Genomic DNA, 13,811 nt, shown 5'->3' with positions numbered 1-13,811 from the left:
TTACACCTTTTAAAATATGTTCTAGTTTGAATTTCTTTCTTATTTATTATAATTTATTCATATTACATCCAAATTGTTATCCCCTTGCTTGTATCTTCCCCTTCCACCCTCCCTCCCTCTTATGCCCTATTCCCCTCCCCTAGACCTCTGACAGGGGTGCCCTCCTCCCCCACTCTCTGACCACAACCAATTTTTAGCTTCAAAAAGACCATTCCCTGTGCAGATTTGAGTCCACATTTCTTCTGCAGTGGCATGTCTAGAATGCAGGATGTTGGAAAGATCGTCTCTATCTATGTCTTAGTTGCCTTAAGAAAGTGCTCCAGTTCAGGAGGGAGGGTGGGGAGTGAAGGTCAGGGCAGAGGCATGGTGTCTAGTGAAAGTCTGTCTTCCTGTTAGAGGGCTGTGAATCTCTTTCACAGTGAATTCCTATGGCAGAGGGGAAAAAATACCACTCTGAAGATCTTTGAGGACACAAATTCCTAGCCGGATGGATGGCTCCACTCTCCCGATCTTATCATTTCCCCAAGACTACCCACACTCCTAATCTTTGGGGATTAAGATTTCAACATGTGAATTTGGAGGGACACAAATGTTGGGTCCATTGCACAAAAATGTGTAGCTACCAAATGGGGGAAGAAGTTCACAATCTTCTCAGCAACAGCAGATACATATTGATGCTAAGGCAAATCTCGAAATGTTGTCATTTCTTAAATGTTAGTTGAGTGTGGAGCCTTAAGTCATATCAGTGAAGATAATATATATAGAAAATCCTCTATCTTTCACATTATGTAGGTCAAGCATGGTTTTTCAGCATAACATGCGCACGCGCGCATGCACACACACACACACACACACACACACACACACACACACACACACACTCATACAAGAAAATCCTAAACAGAAGAGCCAAGCAATGCCAACACACACCAAAGCTGATATGAGTAAATGAAGTAGTTCATGATGAGAAAAATGTTCTGTATGCAAGTTCTTAGAAACACACCTTCTACACAGGAGAGAGAGACAGAGAGAGAGAGAGAGAGAGAGAGAGAGAGAGAGAGAGAGAGACAGAGAGAGACAGAGAGAGGCAGAGAGAGAGAGACAGAGACAGACAGACAGAGACAGAGAGAGACAGAGAGACAGAGACATAGAGAGAGAGAGACAGAGACATAGAGAGAGAGACAGAGACACAGGGAGAGAGACAGAGACAGAGAGAGAGAGAGAGAGAGACACAGACAGAGAGACAGAGAGAGAGAGAGAGAGACAGACAGAGAGACAGAGAGAGAGAGAGAGAGAGAGAGAGAGAGAGAGAGAGAGAGAGAGAGAGAGGAGAGAGAGAGACCGTGGGAAGCTCCGCATCATCCCTTCAGAAATTGGCAGAAAAGAAAAACAGTATGGTGCAAAGACAGCGAGAATATGACCAAGGAAGGTCATGTGTTACAGTCAGTGTAGTAGGAGAAATAATAGAAACTGGAAACTAGAGGGATGAAATGGAAGAGAGATTCTAAGGCCAATACCACAGAATATGAAATCCTACCAACATACTTAGAAAATTACGTGTACTGAGTGTGGTAAGCCATGACACCAAGCTGCAGTGGAAATGCCATAAGTTACAGAAGGTCAGAAATCATGAAGGCCACTCTTTTATAATTTCCAGTCAGTATACAGACGTGAAAAGCTCCCGGGTCCCTCACTCCTGGAAGTTTAAAAGGCTGTCTTCAAGAATACGAAATGTATTCAGAAGTAAGCAGAGGAAAAGTAATCGGCAAATGGCATTAGTTTTATGTGAGTCATTTTCACAGGATGAGCTGGGATGCATTTGCGGGCTCCTGCAAAATATGATTTATCTGGCCCTTTCTGTATTTGAAACAACTACCCTTAAAATTTTAGAAATTGCGAGCAAAGTCTCAAGGTGGGAGATGGCAGAGGCTCCAAGGAACAAAAGGTAGGATCTTCATATGTATCCCAGAATAGCCTGGCATTCATTACCATTCTCCTGTCTAGCATTGCAAGCACTAAGATAGCAAGTGTGTATAATACCTGGCTGAAAGATTGGGGGGGGGGGCAGTTTATTTTTTAAGACAGGATCTCAAGTATCCCAGACTAATTTTTTAAAAAAGATTTCTTTATTTATTATGTATACAATATCCTGCCTGCAAGCCAGAAGAGGACACCAGATCTCATTATAGATGGTTGTGAGCCACCATGTGGGTGCTGGGAATTGAACTCACGACCCTTGGAAGAGCAGTCAGTGCTCTTAACCTCTGAGCCATCTCTCCAGCCCCATCCCAGACTAATTTTAAATTCACTGTTTAGCCAAGGATGACTTGAACCTCTCGGAGTCTCCAGACTTGACCTCTTGCAAGCTGAGGTTACAGGCCCGCACCACCTCAGGGTTTATGTTATGCTGGGGATCAAATGCAGGGCTTCATATGCATCCTAGGCAAGCACTGTATTGACTGAGTCATAGCTCCTCCCCTACAGTGGGGTTTTTAATTGACCATGTTGAACAGTCTATTGAAACAATTCAGTTAATAAATGAATTGGTTTAAGTTCTTTATTTTTTTAAGTGTATTTATTATAATGTATTCATATTACATCCCGATTGTTATCCCCTCACTTGTATCTTCCCGTTCCCACCTTCCCTATCATCGGACCCCTTAGCCTACCAGCACTGGTCCAGATATCCTGCATCCATGCCCTTCCTCTGTGTGCCCACATGGTCTCCCCACCAAGGGGACAGAATCAAATAGGGAGCATCAGAGTTCATGTCAGAGGCAGTCCCCTCTCCCCCCACAACCGAGGAGAATGAGCTGTCCGTTGGCTAGATCTGAACAGCGGGTCTATGTTCTTTGTATACATTGTCCTTGGTTGGTACAACAGTTTGTGCACTCCTCCCTGCATCCAGATCCTCTGGACTCTGGGCAGAGCACTGAGAGTGATATGGAAGAATAGGGGGATGGAAGGACCCAAAAGGTTCCGGAACCCCACAAGGTTTAAGTTCTTTAAATGATGCCTCCTCTTCACCTGTTCAGCTCTACAATTTGCCTTCAGTGGGAGCCCATCTGTTATCCAGAAGGCAGTACCCAGAGGTCCTTGGTACCCATGTCCTTGTATTCCTCCTTAGATTGGTTCCCTGGCTCTTGGGGGCTTTTTAGCATTGTCTCAACCGTCTAAATATCTGTTCTCATAGACATTATTTTCTTAGATGAGACACCTGAAATTACAGTCATTGGGAACCATGAGGTTGGGTATTCTGGGACCAACCTCCAATCTGGTAGAGTTCTATTGAAGTGCCAATCAAAATCCCAGGCAGCAGGGGGAGAAGGCTTCCCTGGGGCATCCTGATTCTGAAATGTAAATTATGGTTTGCCTTGACTTAGCCTGCAATCGCTAAGATGTCCTCCTCCCTTGGTTCAAAGAAAACAGGCTCAGTGCATCTGGGAATGCTTTTCCTAATTAAGGGACAAATCTGCATGTGATGAAAGTGAAACTACTGTATCCTTAAAGCTAAACTCTGGCCAGCAGGTTTGTGCATGGCATGGCAGCACCTCTAGAGAGTGGTGCCTGGCCACAACCTGATAGACCTAGAACAAGGTCAACCTTCTCTGGGCATACACTTTTTTAAGTTTGATGATCTAGTCTATTTGAATGTGTTTCACATAACAAACAGACATTTTCTGAGTAAAAAGCAACAAAAATCTCTACTCTGAATTTGGAGTTGTCATTGTTTCCTCTGAGAAATGTCACAACAAAGGAATTAAGGGAAAGCAAGGCACCCAGCTCCTTTTTATGTGCCTTCTGTATTTTTTTCCCCAATGGTGACAGACTAAATTATTGACTCTGGGTCCTCAGCATTTCCTACAGAAGCTACTTTGTCATTGTATCCCTTACTTTCCTATTGCTGTGACAAATTGCTTGACAAAGGTGATTTAAAGAAGGAAGGATTTCTTTTGGCTCACAGTTCAAGGGATTACAGCCCTTCGTGGTGGGGAAGTCATGGCAGGAGAGGCTTGAGCAATTGTGTCCAGGTTCAGGCAGCAGAGAGAGAGATGAATACAAGTGTTCAGCTTGCTCCCTTCGTTTTATTCAGTCAAGGACCTCAACCTATGAAATGGCACCACCCATGGCTAGAGTGGATCTTCCCTCCTCAATTGACTCCATCCAAAATTTGCATCACAGACAGAAGTTTGTTACCATGGTAATTCTATTGGCATGTAATGCTATTGGTGTGTCTGCTTGTCAATCAATATTAAACACCAGCCACCTAACACCAGTCACATAATGTTGCAATTTCTTTCACTGAATATATTTTGCCATGGCTTGATGGGATATTTGGAGATCTGATACAAACCAAGACCTCAGAATGACATGCTGGAAAAGATTAAATAACAAACTCTGAGCTTATGGAACAGTTTTGTTGGAGAAGCAGTTCTATGAAACAACATTTGTGTTACATTTCCTGATTCCTAAAGTTTAGATATCCTCACCATGACCACTTTCAGGCTACCCCTGAGTCATGAGTGAAGCCCAATTCTATACCATGTCATGGGCCCTTCATGCAAACATATTATATATGAATAACCTTATGATCACAGATAAGAGCATGCATACAACAACCAGAAAATGATTTGCATATTTTCTGGTTTGGTTTTTCATGTAATGTATTTACATGCACATATGTTTTCATATTAATTTTTCAATAAATTTTAATAGTGAGTGTATTTAACAGCCCACATCAGCAAGACAGAAAATTTAGCAATCAATGCCTGCAAGCAAGTAAAGGAACATGCAACTAATTCTACTTAAGTATTCTGTCCAGACTGACCACACACACACACCTAGCCATCTGCCACCACCATTAGAAGAACGTGCCCTGGCTGGTCCATAGGTTCAAGTAGAGAGACACACAGGATTGCAGTATAAAACAGAATCCCACTGTTGTATCCTGCTCCCATCAGCAGACTCTCAGCTGCAGCAGGTGCATGAGAGGGCGTAGGACCTAATGCATAATACTGAACTGAGACATATTTCACTATGTGGCATAATTGTATCCGTGCACCTCTTATTGTATTAGATTCTATCTCTTCCTGACAGGTAAAAGCATTATTACAGTGCTCTGATTACTATAGCCATTGACATATTTAATATTACTTGTTCACATTTAGAAAAAAAAATCTGTAGTGTTTAAAGCCACTTGGTAAATCCTTTGGGCTAGTTATTTTATTATATAATATTACCTAGTAGCTTTAATCTCTGTGCTTGGTGATATTTTTTATTTTTTGATGCTAAGTAAATAGTCATGGCAACAACACTTAACTGTTAATTTATCAGTCAGCAGGATTTTGCAGATGCTATACGCATTCTGCCATTAAGCTGTATCTCTGCCCCAGGAAAGCATGTTTCAATGCCACTGTTACCCAAGACAGGCCAGGTCAACGGTAGTATTAAATTTACTAGCAATAACAATACATTTGTCTTTGGGATTATACTTTCCAATAAGAAATATTACAAAGGATGGAAATATCTGTTTGCAGTTATTCAGTGAAGTGATGCATTGGTCAAAGTTCAAAAAAGACACGGAGTCAGTTCAAATGATCTGTTGCAGTTATCTATTGAGTGACTTTGTGGATAATGATCTATTTCTGTCAAATGCAGATCTCACTCAGTGACATCGTGGTGTAGGATGCTACAAAAATTTCAGAAGCGAAACTGTGATGTATCAAAATAAATTTCCTAGTCATGTCACACCCAAGTAAATGTATTTCAGAAACACAGTAGCTTTTCATTTTTTTCCACTGGGTCTAACCTCTATCAGTAGCTTTCCTGTGTGACAATTTTTCTGGGGAGAGCTGAATGTAAGTCTACTCACCCAGGAAGGGAACTGACAGGCCAAAGTAAAGGACGCTATCAGAGCCAATATGGTGAGCCAATGCTTTCAGTGGAGTTCCTTACAGGAGCATGTGGGGGGAGGGGCTCCTTTCAGGAGCATGGTGGTTCAAAGGCACCAAATAGCTGAAAGTCCACCCCAGCGTGAGTGATGACTCAGGGAAGCTAGAACCGAGTCTCTTCGCATGACTCAGCTGAGCGCTGCCAGGTTGGATACTCGCCTCAGCAGCCTGTACTGCTTACATAAGCTGGGGGTGGAGGGGTGGGAGGGGGTGGAGAAAGGTGGGAGAATGGCCTTAGTTAGGTTTCTGTAGCTTCGATAATACACCATGAACAAAGGCAATCTGGGGAGCAAAGGGTTTATTTCAGCTTATAGCTCAGCTTCCCTGCCCATCTCTGTGAGCAGCTGGGCAGGAACCCTGAGGCAGGGGCTGAGGCAGAGGCCTGGGAGGAATGCTGCTTACTGGCTTATTCCTCCTGCTTTGTTAAGCCTGCTTTCTCATCCCCAGGGCCACCAGCCCAAGGGTGGCACCACCCTTATGGTGGATTAAGAAAATGCCCCACAGGGTTGCCTATTGGCTAATTCTATGCAATTGCTTTTTCAGTTGTTGTTCCTTCTTCTCTGAAAATTCTGACTTACATCAAGTTCACCACAAAGACTAACCGGGACAAAGGACATTATGAATCTAGTAAACTTCATGGCCTTCCTGAGACTTGCGAATTGTTTTCTGAGTCTTGCTGGGCTTCTCTCCAGGATGCTATACAACATGCTTACGCCTGCTGGTTTTTGTTTTCTGCGAAGATATCCTGCAAAAATGTTGTTCGAATCAAGCCACCTCTTCACTTAGAACTTTCCTTCTAAGGCTTCCTGTCTCCTACAGAGGGAGGGTCAATTCTTGCGGTTTCTGCTTACCTCTCTGTCCTCTATTCTCTCCTTTCTCTCTGCAGCCATGTCTTTGAATTCCAGAGAGTAAAGGTCACTCTGCAGGGGCATGCACCTCCATGGTGATTTTCAAGGCCTGGATTAGAAGTTCCTTTTTTTTTTTTCTCTATGTCCTCTGTTCTGTTTGCTCCTTACGGATACCTGTGCAGTCCACACCTTCACTAAAGACACCTCTTTCGCGTGGCTCTCAATGATCACTCTATTCAAAATTAAAAAGTACTTCATGAACTTTATTGATACACTGACATTCTATGTATTGTGCTTCCTACTACAAAAATATAATTTTTACATGATAAGATATTGGACCCTTTACTGTCCACTGAGTTTTCACCACAAGGAGTGTGCACATCATAGCTTCACTGTGTGTAGCAGATTAGATCAGCCCTGTGTGTAAGTTTCAAATAGTGTCGGGGGCAAAAAGTTCATCATTTCGGAATCTCTGCGCCTCTATCAGGACAATCATGATTTTTTTTTTTCAAAATTGAAGGTCAAACGGTGGTGATAGTTTCAAGTCAGCTGTAGGTGGTGGAGTGCGTGACTGAGGGAAGACTTGAAACTAAGAAACAGGCACATTTTAAAATGTGCTAAGCAGATCTCTTACAGTGATGAGTTCTTTCTTCAGAAGTTTTTAGCATCTTTGGATTTAACATTATAAAATAGCAAATTTCACATCCCTTCAGAGCTCTTTCCATGTAAAATCTCAGGAGAAAATCGATCAGGTGACAGATGAGAATGGTGTGCTGAAGGCTCGAGTTCTTGGGCGGCTCTTATGTTCACATCCAAGGACTAGCTGGCTCCCAGAGCATTCATAAACTAACAGAGACACTGTGTCTCACTCTGCTGCCCCACTTCCACCAGGCTTTCTCACTACACCTTGCACTCTTTAGGTCCCTCCTTTCTTCCTTAAGAATCTGTCCTTCAAGTAAGTTGCTGTTCACTGTGTTTACCTATTGCCTGTGCTCAAATCATATCCAATTCCAGCTGCCCCAGAACCATGTACGCTGGGTGTGGCAGCCACTCCCATAACCCCAGCACTCAGGAGGGACAGGGTCAAGGTTCAGAAATCTCAGGTTATCCTCAGCTACAGGGTGATTCAAAGCCAATGTGAGATACATGGAACTGGGTCTTAAAACAGGGAACAAAAAATAACAGCAGCAGCAGCAGCAGCAAAGAAGCAACAACAACAAGAAACTACTCAGATTCTTTTTTTCATAATAACTCAAGCATCCTTGCGTTCCCTTTCTTATTTGAAATTATACTTGCAACACAATATATTAAAGCAAATCCCCATTGTTTCTGAATATGTGATATATAACACATATATATCACAAAATAGAAATATCATATATATTAAATTATTTGTAAATGCCTGACACCCATAAAGAAGAGGCAGATATTCACTTTCAAAAACACAATACCTGTATCTGACCATGATTCCTGGGTTGCTTTGTGACTGGAAACAATATTGCCTCCAGAGTAACAGAATCGTGCCTGTAAGACTCATGTTATTTAATTGTTCTGGAAGGTGTATATAAGCTTTATCACAGACATTATTCACACATGAAACTTAATTATAATAGATAGTCACTCATGTCAGCTTTGGAACATGGAGACCTCGTCCTAACTATCCATCTCAATTCAGCGGCCACCCATCACCTTTCTTGGCCTCATTCTATACTGGTCATATGAAAATCATTGGGAGGGGGACGTTAGAGAAACAGTGATAAAATTAACATAATTTCCTAGGACTGGGTCACCATGAGACTACCACAACAGACAGAAAGTTGCAGTGCAGTACCACCCAACCGAGACAGAAATATGTCTAAGACTTAGAGATGACCTGCTAGACATCAGCCAGCAAAGTAAGGGTGAAAAAGCACGGCGGAGTGTTAAGATGTAAATGTGAAAGTTCCAAGTTTCATCTGACAAGAGTCATGTTGTCAGTGATGCTGAGAATGGATTGTGGGAGGTGGGAGCATGCAGTATGGGACTACTGAGATTTCATTTCCAGTCAGAGAAAGAATCGCAGTGGAAGCAGTGGGTGAGGTACAGAGAGGAGATGGGGGAGACAGGGGAGACGGTGTGAGCCGATGAGTGATGGCCAAAAGAAAGCAAATGCATTAACCTGCTGATAACGGCTAATGCACAGCAAGATTACATGCGACAAGTCTGTGAGGTGGGGGTCCCAAGCCAGCAGCGATGGAACAACGAGTGATGATACTTCCACAACTAGAGCCCCAACAGTGCTGGTTCCTTAGTCTGGGTTCACAGCAACGCATTTTCATATTTACATATGCTTAGAATTGGGGCTGGGGAGGGGGCTCAATCCATACATCACGGAGATCCTGAGCAGCCAAATGAAAACCGGGTCTGGCATCTCACACACGGAGGATTCCTTCTGCGGAGGCAGAGACAAGTGGATCTTGGGAGCTTCCTGGACAGGCAGCCAAAACCAAAGGACCAAGAGCTCCAGGTTCTGCTCTCAGTGTCAGTTATGAACTACCCTCTGTACTCCAGGACTTAAGTCCAATCAGAAAGCTGACTTCACCCACAAGCGCTCCTGTCACTATTACACCACCTGGACTTCCATCATGAACCACGCGGAGTACACAGCTGAGTGGGACGTTGCCTTAAAATCATCCCCAGCAGCCTTAGAAGAACTCTGTGGGGTTGCATGCACTAGCCTGCAGGGAGGAGAGCCTTCCAGCTCATCCGCCATTTTGTTTCCCCAAATCCTGTAACTAAAGTGTATCTTGTCTTCATCAGTGAGTGTTTACCATCGCTTCTGGGAAGCAACCCGCATCGTGGGCGATATCCTTTATTGTCGTAGGGCGTCTCTAGGGCCTTTCTGGCCAGCGACTTTTAAGGACGTAGTCCACTGCTTACACTGGGATTTCAAAGCCTTATAGTCTGGAGAAGCACCTGCTTTATTGATATAGGACCCACTGGTTTACTCTGGAGCATTTGCAAGACAAGGCCGCTGCAGAACTTTTCCAGATTTGTGTGTATGCCAGGCGTGCGACGCGAACTGAAGCATACTACAAGTGTGGACAAGTATTTCCGGTAGGAGGGTGAACGGTGTATGGCAAGAGACTGGCACTTGGAAGGGCTCCAACTACCCCAACTTTGCTCACACTCAGCAGGAGGTCTCTCTTGCTTTTGGTAAAAGCCTGGCTCTGCATCTCCCAGTGAAGCTGCCCTTGTTGACTGTAGGAATGGGTTCCTTTGCAAGAAGCAATGATTTGGTTAAGAACAAGTCGGAGGAGACAGGGCAGCGTGTCTCAGCCGTGCTTGGGAAGTTGGGCCAAAGATTCCCAGGTTTTCACAGACATGTTAGCTTCTAGAAGGCTGTTATTTTCTATGAACCATAGTTCCTAGAGACCTTTGTCTCTGAGAGAAATAAAATCAACCAGAGCTGGGTCCCGATCCATCCCTGGGCTAAGGGGCTGCCTTTGGATGCCACATAGGGTAGGACAGACCCCCCCTCCTCTCTCTGAGTAGCAATAAGAGTTATCAATTCATCTCAATCCTCCTCTGGGACTCAAAAAGAAAGAAACAACAACAACAACAAAAATCTAAGTCTGGCACCTAGTTTCCTGCCTGAGTGGGTTGTCATGGCAACAGGATATAGCAACTGTTTTCAGTATTCTGGGGCCTTGGCAATCCTCTTGAGTTTCTCTGCCTAGGCTTCTATGTATGCGCAGACATATGGACACCAGACCTGGTGCCAGCACGGAAGACAGGAGCAGAAAGTCACGCCAGGATTCCTCTGGGTGCTCAGGACCTCAGCTGACCTCACAGAGTTTAGCTCACCCAGCACCAGTGCTCTGAGTAGGACCCATCTGGTTCCTGGTCTGGTGGAACTGGGGGGCTCTGGCTATAAAGTGATGGACTGAGTTGACTGAGCTCTCTAAGGCCAGGGCCAGCTCAGGAGGGTCCGAATCTCTGTAGTTCACAGTCGCCTTCCAGAGTGCTACAGTTTGTCTTGGTCACTCTTGTTCAGATAAAAGGAAACTTCCCTCCACTGGGAGTATTGCTAGTACCACGATTGACTCATGATCAATGGCTTCATTGTAACTCAAAGAAAAATATATAACTTACTATAAGCAAAACATATTTAAGAAGGCAAGGTTTTGTGTGTGTGTGTGTGTGTGTGTGTGTGTGTGTGTGTGTGCAAAGATCTGTATGTGATTAAGTCCTTTATAAAAGGAAATTAAGATTCTTTTGTTATTTTGGGTTTTTTTTCTTTCCTTTTTTTTTTTGTTTTGTTTTTTTGTTTTTTTGTTTTGTTTTGTTTTGTTTTGTTTTTTCAAGACAGGGTTTCTTTGCTGTCCTGGACTCACTTTGTAGACCAGGCTGGCCTCGAACTCACCAGAGATCCACCTGCCTCTGCCTTCCTGAGTGCTGGGATTAAAGGCAAACATCACTATGCCTGGCTGGAAATTAAGCTTTTAAACCATTAGAACGTGTATAGGCATTTCAATGTTCACACATTTCCAATCTTTCCTTCACCATTTCACTTATTTTTATCTATGTCTATGTAGCACGTAATACTGAATTATGAATTCATATTCCTATGTCTCTGCATGTTTGTGCATATGCATCTATTAGTTAGCCTTAGTGTGTGGGCTATGTTACTTTTATGTATCTATATATGTGCAATGTGTGTGCATGTGTGTGTGTGTGTGTTCCATGCTCTTCATATGCATGGATGTGAGTACACATGCTTCTGTATGTGACTATGTATGAATCTGTGTATATTAGTATGCTTCTGTGTATGTGGAATGCGTGTGTGTATGTGTGTGTTCTGAGCATGTGTGCCTATATATATGCATATGTAAGCATATATGTGTGTATGTGCCTGGAAAGCCTCCATCTTGAGCACAAGTTCTGTTTCTCTAGCGATTCAGACAAAAGTATGATGCTTATGAGTTCTGTGGCTGTACCTGTCTCACACACTGTTATATCCATAGCACCTTAGGTAATTCTTGACAAATGATAAGCAGTTAACACACAATAGGGGATAATGAAGGGCTGATTTTGTGAATGAATCAGCGTGGGCTGTGGAGTTATTTGTTATTGTTGCTTCCATTCTAAAGTGTCTCTTGATAATGAACACACTAAGTTCAACTTTTCTCTGGCAATGTAACAAGTAATCTTAAAATGTATAACTCCAATTTCTTAATGGTTTTATTTATCATCAGTGTGTGTGTCTGTGTGTGAGAGACAGAGAAGGGCAGGGAAGGGAGGGAGAGAGGGAGAGAGACGGAGGAGGGAGGGACAGAGGGAGGGGAAGAGAGAGAGAGAGAGGGAGGGAGGGAGGGAGGGAGGGGGGAGGGAGGGAGAGGGAGAGAGAGAGGGAGAGAGAGGGAGAACCAGGGCACACACATGGAAGTCCGAGGACAACACGAAAGAGCTCTCTCTGTCCAGTGTGATCCAGTCAGCCACTGATAGCAAACAAGTGCCTTTACCTGCTGACACACCCCACCAGCCCAAGGGGCTCTTTCTCCTTTAACTTTACACGCATAGATTATTTCAGTCAAGAATAGAAAAAGGACACCATGAAGATGGCTGTGCTCCCCTGTGCTGGCGCTCTCTGGCTGAGCTCACTTGGCAGCTCTGAGATCTACGGCTGAGGGACACTTTTCCAAATTGCCCTCTTTGTCCCCAAGCTGACGTTTCAGGACCTCTTTCCTGACTGATCCATTCTTCTGTCCCGTCAGGTAAAACGTTCCACTATCTGCTAAATGTCATATCTAGGAGGCATTTGATGCCCAGAATATTCTCTGCTTGTTCCTAATCTAAAACACCCTTCCAGGTCTTTACATGTAGAGTGTCTACCCACTTTTCAGTGCATGTGTTTATGCATTTTACATGGTCTTCTGTCTGACTTTTCCCCCACAAAGCACTTGTAACCACCAGGGGACCTACTCATTTCTTTTCCTGGAATTCACTCTGTGATGGCATGAAGCATCCATCATCTGGTCTTAGTATGCACCCCAGATTTTGGGCAAAGATAAGACCTCATGTGCTCCCTTGCCATCCTAAGAAGCTGTTCTTCCAAGTAGCAGATCACATTTAGATCATTAGAGGAAATAACTGTATAGTAGAAAGATACTGTTCATAGATGTAATCTATTAGCCTTAGAATTTAGGAGAAAACCACTGAGTCCTTGGATACATACACTTGTTCTGATCCCATCCACTCATCAGCTGGGGAGCTGAGAACCTAACAGGTCATCTGAACACAGCACATACTCTTCCTGCTGAGCCATCTCTCCAACCCCAGGAAATATCTTCTTTAATGCCTAACTTCTCAATCTATCTATCATCAGTCTATTGCGCGCGCGCGCGCGCGCGCACACACACACACACACACACACACACACACACACACACACCAGGGCATCATGTAATGATGGATTCACGTTTCCCCAGCAGTCTCTTCTCCTTTTATTTCCCCAATATCTCTAGGGCTGACATGAAGGAAGGCACCTGCTGCCCATGATAATTTCCCATCTCATCAGGAATATAAAGCTCTTCCAATACTTTTTTTTCTAATTAAATACATTTCCTGAGGTGAACTGCAAAAGGAATATTCAGAAGGACAAAATATTCATTTTAAAATAAATGCCCCAGCTGTACAGTGCCCTGGTGATATACCTATGGGATGTATCTACTGAACAAGGCATCTGTGGGAATTTTACTCAGGTACATTAGGATCATAATTGTAATTATAATCACCATCATAGTTATTATTTAAATATGTATTCATGATTTCCTCGATCTGTATTTGATAATCACCATATACGTATATGCACACATGTACATGTATATAAATACATGTGTGTGTGCAAATTTATAAAGATTGTACTTTTTCCAGGGCAATGGACAGATATTCCTCAGTACTTATGGAAAATTTCAGAATATACCCTTATAAACTAAAAGGAATCAAAATGAAATAAGGAACTCAACTTATA

The sequence above is a fragment of the Acomys russatus genome, chromosome 32 (assembly GCF_903995435.1).
Source record: "Acomys russatus chromosome 32, mAcoRus1.1, whole genome shotgun sequence".
Taxonomy (NCBI): Eukaryota; Metazoa; Chordata; class Mammalia; order Rodentia; family Muridae; genus Acomys; species Acomys russatus.
This window is presented reverse-complemented; position numbering follows the sequence as displayed.